This window comes from Schistocerca nitens, chromosome 7 (genome assembly GCF_023898315.1).
Source record: "Schistocerca nitens isolate TAMUIC-IGC-003100 chromosome 7, iqSchNite1.1, whole genome shotgun sequence".
Classification (NCBI taxonomy): domain Eukaryota; kingdom Metazoa; phylum Arthropoda; class Insecta; order Orthoptera; family Acrididae; genus Schistocerca; species Schistocerca nitens.
Window position 1 is genome coordinate 436,065,875 of NC_064620.1, and position 6,765 is coordinate 436,072,639.

Here is a 6,765-nt window from a genome sequence, read left to right on the forward strand (position 1 = left end):
AACATGAATGAATTTTTTTTTTTATTTCTTTATTTATTTATTTTTTTTTTTTTTTTTTGCACCAACTGCAACTTCAGTGAACTGTTAAAGTCAGTTGAATGGAGAATTCAATTCCCAGTTTTTAAATTCATGTAACCTGGCAGTGGGATGTGTTGGGATGTGGTATACTCCTTATAATGAATTTCTACAATTAATTCCTAAATGGCATGTCACACTACTGTGTAGTTTCAGGTAGCTGCTACAAAATATCAGCGAAGTGGTATGGTGTGGTTTTGTAACTTAAGTTGTGCATAGGGCCTCATGAGGTGGTGTTGAAATACGATTGAACTTGTTGGGGTTTAAGAAACCCCAACACACCTATCTCATCCTGCTAGAAGGAAAAGCCAAGATAGGTATTTTATTGCATTTTTGTGCATATCTTGGGTAAGATATGGTATCTGATTGTATAATCAATCACAAATATTGATGTAGATGGATCCTCATATACTGTTATAGATGGATCCTTGTAGGCCACAAGGGGACCAAGTGTGAGCACTGATTGATGGTGTACTTTATGAGGTGCCAGTTTACTGTAATAACAGCAGATAAAGAAGATGCTGTTATTGTCAGTGATGACATCACATCAGAGCAGGAAGGAGATGAAGAACATGAACATTACGTCAATGGTAGTTGTTATGTGGAAAAGATGAAATGACTAAATGGAGACAGTATTGTTAAAACAAGAAATTAAGTGATGAATCATGAAAATATTTTTTGCATACAGAGTGTGTTGTGGTATTGTTTATACAAAAAATATTTTTTGTAGGTTATAAATTCAGTTACAGAGGCTGCAACTATGCCTACATAAGCAGAAAACTATGCCAGACACAGAACATCTGAGGGTTGGAATTCCTCTTCCTGCTGACTGTGATAATTGCCAGGGTTGCTCTCAGGGTCTGAATCTCACCAGGGAAAATTTTCCAACCTTTGCAGTTTAAATTGTCATTTCCAGTCCTCTCTATCAGTTGCCGCCACCTAGTTATCACGTTCACTTCGAGTCATCATCACCATCTCCCTGCCGTCACCTTCACTTACAGTTGTCCTCATTGCCAGTGCCACTGCCGCCTGCCTTTGTTGCCACCACAAGCTGTCATTGCCATCGCTGTCATTGCATCCTGTCGTTGCTGACTTCTCGCATCTGACCCCATCTGAATCCCCGCTGCTACTGCTGCTGCTGTCCAGTTGCTGGCTCTATCTCCTCACTCTCATGACCAACACCATCGCCTCCGCAGCTGCTCATCATTCATCATTCATCATCTTGGACAATGTAGCAACCATCATCCAACACCTTGGTGATGCTTCAGTGGCAGTATGTATCAACCCAGATTACTTACTCCTCAACCCATGACAGACATCCCAGCCACCACCATCATTTACATCACCCCATCCCCTGCTCTCACCATCACCACTTGGAGTACTTCCCCCAGCCCACCACCATATGTGTCCACTCCCCCTTTTCCACATCTTCTTCCCCATCAACAGTCACATCTCCCACCTACCGTCCCCTCCCCGTTATGCCCTCTCCACCCCCCACATTTTTGTTTGGTTATACTCCCCTCCCATGCTTTCCCACACTCCCCATTGCCCCTGCAATAGCCACATGGATTACCTCCCATGGTGCTGCTGTCGATGTGCCAGACACTGCAACACCATTCCCCAGCACCACACTGGTCCCAGCCTGACGCAAGGCCCTGCCCAGTGCCATATATCACTCTCCAATTCCTCAACCTCCACCCCACCCCACAGTCACCAAAAACAAAAAACCACAGAAGTGTCACAACACAGACACTGATGCCACCACCACCACCACCACCACCACCACTACGAAACCTCAAACTGGCCCAGACTCCACTGACCAAATGGTCACTGCTCCTTTTCCCACACCTTCTCCCTCAGCTGTCCATGCCTTCCTCTTATCCTGCCATGACCCTCAATTCCTCAATGGCAAACCCCTCACCTTTGAATTTTAAAGTGTCTCCGCCATCTCACTATCACCCAAATCATGACCTGTTAAGACTCCACCCTCATCAGATCAACCAATCCCACCTTCTGTCCAAATTCTCCCATTTCACCATTGGTCTTCATGCTTCCCTCATCCCCTTCAACACCTACCCCCATCCAAAAAACCCCACCATCCCCACTACAGTGATTACAAAGCTTGGCACTCAGATCACGGCAGAGGAGGTGGTTACTGAAATTAACTCCAGGCGTTCCCTAGAAATCTATACCATCTGCTGTATCTACAATGACTCTTGGCCCATTTTCCTCATGCATGTATTTGCATAGCATGCTCCCACCATCAACTGCCTCCTCACGCAGGGAGCCTTCATCTACAAACACCATCACAAAGTTGAACCCTCCAAATCCCACCCTTTCAATCATACAGATGCCAAAAATGTCTCCTCTATTAAGACCACCTTACTCCAGATTGTAAGAATCTTCCCACCTGCCCCCATTGTAAGCAGTCCCACCTCCTTAAGCAATGTCCCAACCTAGGTTCCCTGTCCACTTACAACACTTGTAATGATGAATACCGTCATACTCAGCCAAGTGTGAGGCCAAATCCCCAGCCATCAAACCTGAATTAAGTGTGCTGGTCCATCATACTAACCATACCCCTGCCCATCCATTTCCTTACTATTGTACTCAAAAATATCCACCTCTTCCAATGCTCACACACACTTCAGCAAATATTCCTTGCCAACCACTCAGTATTCCACCTCAACATCCAAGCCACATACTCTGAAACCAAGTCCACTTCTATTCACCTGTCTCGACACCCTCGTATAAACCTCTCCATTCCTAACTCATCCAACCAGCTACCTAGCCTCTCATCATGGCGCAACAGCACTACAGCATCCTATACAGCAACGTCTGCTCTCTCCCACCGAAAACCCCCTTCTGATGCAGCTCTTCCCCAACACAACATCAATACTTTCATCCTCAATGAAACATTCCTCCAACCACATCACATCATCCGTACCTCTCCCTATCTCCTCCACTGCACTGATCACTCCTTTCCCCTGGTCTGAGGTGGAGTAGCAATTGGCCACCACAGGAATATCCCTGTTTGGCCAAAACCTTTATTCAATAATTCCACCAAACATATGGTCCTCAGCCTCTTTTTCAAAACCCTAACCATTACCTGTGCTATCATCTATATCCAACTTAATAGTCCCATCCTCTATGATTTCCTCATCTACATTGACTGTACTTTTCCATCTGTGTTATTTACTCTGACCACAACGTTCATAGCTGATCCCATGCAGAACTCCAGCAATGGCATCAGTTTATGGACTCCCTCCAGGGTGATGTTGTCTCCATCCCACAGCACATCCATCCTGAAAGCAACACCATACCAGATATCATCCTAGCATCTCCCAACCTCCTTGGACACCTCACTGCAAAAGTCCTTGACCCAATTTGAAGTGACCACCTACTCATCCTCCTCACCATATCCTAGGCCCTACCATGTTCCCATGCAACCCACCCCAGTCCGCAACCCAACCTGTCCACAACTATTCCCATGCCAACTGGAATGCCTACCGGGAACACATACATACCCAGATAGGAAGCCACTCCATAACTTTCCAGTAACATTATGATCTCATCCATGCCACAGCCTTCCTACAGCAGACATTGTCAGATCCTATCTCCACCCCCATCCCCATTAAAGCCATATATCCTCATTGCCCCTCTCTCCCACCACAGGCCATACTCCTCCTCCATGAATTCCATCACTTATATCGCTCGTCCTATGGACTCAAAACTGGGACACACTCACAAGCCACCAGCAGGTACAGCAACAAAGTATAAATTTACTCAATGCCAAGAAATGCCAGGGCTGGTTACAGACATGCACCAGCCTTAATGCTATACTCCCTGTTAATTCCTCCAAGTACTGGAAAGCTTTTCACCAACTTCCTGGCACCCACCCCATCCTTCATTACCTGAACCTTCACAACAAGCTTCCCTTACCTGATGACCATAGCAAAGCCAATCACTTTTGCATCCTATCTGACATCTCCACCCCTGATGATCCTTCACAACAATCTTTTCATACCTGATGACCTCAGCAAAGCCAATCAGTTTGCATTCTATCTTTCTGACATCTTCCCCATCCCTGACAATCCTCATTCAACTACTCCCAATTTCCTATGTACAGATACCACCATCCCACCCCTGACCCAGAGCTTCCGGTACTTGAGCAGCATACCAGATACAGGATTAGACTCCCCCATCACAGCACAGAACATAAAATGAGCACTTCATCAAAAATGCAACACATCCCCTGGTCATGACCATATTACTTACAGCACATGAAAGAATGCCTTCCCTCCTTTCTTATGACCGTTGCCTCCCTGTATACCACTATCCTGTGCACTGGCTACTCCTAACCTGTGGTAAACCTCCAAAATCCTCATTGTTTCCAAACCAAACAAACCTCTCACTGATATTTCCTTGTACTACCACAAATGCTTTACATCAGTGTTCAGCAAGTTCTCTGAATCGCTCCTCTCCCAGTGCATCCACCACCATTTGCATCAACACCATCTGCTTCCTATTAACCAGTGTGGCTTCTGTCCCTCCTTCCCTACTGATGACCAGATCCTGAACCTCAGTCATCTCCTATCCCACAAGCTCTACAACTGTAAATCCACCATCTTTGTCCCCCTTGACTTAGAGAAAGCATATGACAGTATATGGCGTTCTGGTCTCCTTTTCAAACTCCAGACTTATGCACTTCCAATCAACTATGTCCACCTGGTTGCATCTTTTCTCTCCACTTGCCTGTACTTTATCATTGTTAACAACACTGTGTCCTGTACCGTTTACCCCATTGCAGGAGTGCCCGAAGGTTCCATTCTGTTCCTTCTCCTTTACCTCTTATACATGGCCAGCATACTCAAACCACCTCCTCCCCTCCATGTTCTTCAGTATACTCATTACACCAGTTTCCTCACCATCTATCCTACGCTTCAGAAGACCCAAAGATCCCTCCAATTCCATCTCAATCAGTTAGCCACCTGGTGTAACGAATGGCTCCACAAGATTAACCTCTCCAAAACCCAGGTAATAGTTATAGGATGCACCAACTTTACCTTCCATCCCATGAATTCTACCTCGGCATTATGACTGTCCTATCTATCTCACTAACACACTAAAATACCTTTGACTAACCTTTGACCAGAAACTAATATGAGACCTCACATACTAATCATCCAATGGAAAGCCTGTAGTAGACTAAAACTACTAAAACTTCTCACTGACCAAACAAGGGGACCACATCCCTTGACTATCCGTGACACTGCCTGATCCGCCACATCCTTTGCTATGCCACTGTTGCAATGTTGCCTGGGTATCTGTCCCACCCAAGTTCTATAAGTCTCTCCATATCCTTGAACACCATGCTTTCCACCTCGCTTTCCGCATCTGCTTACCTTCCCCCACAAGGCTCTTTTATCAGCTGATCACATTCCTGCCTCTCCTCACCCACACAGAACACCTCCAAATTATCTACATTCCCTGCAAACTTGACTCCACAATCCTATTATGCCCCTCTCCTCTCCAATCCTACAGTGCTGCTGCCTCTCTGTTTAGACATTCCACCAATGCTCCACCTGCACACCCTCCACATCCTCTCCCAAAGAAATTTCAACGATCTCCCTCTCCCAGATCATGGACTTCATCCTGAAATATACCTCTCCCATCAACTCTGAGCCCCCCCCCCTCTCCCTCCTCCCTCCCAGGGGCTCCCTCCCCCTTCCCTGTTCCCTTCCACTCATCCTCCTTTTGACCCTTCCAGTTACTTCACACTCCATTTTCCTTTCAAGTTCACAGATCCCAGTGCCAGCTACCCTTCTCTCCTTGTCCCCCTACAGCCATTCCTATTTCATTCTCACTGTCACCTCTTACTTGCCCTCTATTCCCATCCCCAACACTTTCTTCTCTCCCTCTGTAACTACTTTTTCTTTCAACTGCCTTCCCAGGGCAGGTATTTTGAATTTCAGCAAAAGTGTGCAGTGCTCCCTTTTAATGATCAGTGTCTCTTCTGTGTTGTTTGGTGTTATGCCAGTGTTTTCTTGAGTGTTGTTAGTGTTCTTCATGAGTTTTTGAACTCTGCTACCTGACCATATTATCTCTGCTTTTCAACTATTCAGCCAGCCTTATAACATTAGTCTTTCACAATCCTCATACTTCAGCGCTATTTTAAAATCATTGTCATTATGTCTTCATGTTTATATGTTAGTGCCTAAGTATGTGTAGTCTCCTGGCTAAAGAGCGGGTTGAGTGTATTCTGTCCCAACAGCCACTCCTAAACTGTCACTGCTATGCACCAGTCCTCCATCCTTATACCACCAAATTCCCACCTTCTTCACTGGCCAACATTTCCCCCTTCAGCAACAGACTTTTTATCCCATAACAAGTCCTTTCGTTTCTTTGTGAAAAACATGTGCTTCTTTCAAATGTCAGTGTTTCAGCATCAGGTTATCACTGTTTTTAAATGTGTACTTATTGTGTTTCATTTTATCTTTTATTTTTACTGTTTTTAAATACCAGTGTAAGAGGTCACACATTACATATATCTCAAAACTTCTAATTTATTATTCCTCTCAAAATTTTTTTTAATTCAATCTAAATGCCTCTCCTATTTATTTCTTTTTTCTTTTTCATCTAATTAAATTTTATCCTTGATTGGCTAGAGAGTGGCTTGCCTGTACTGCT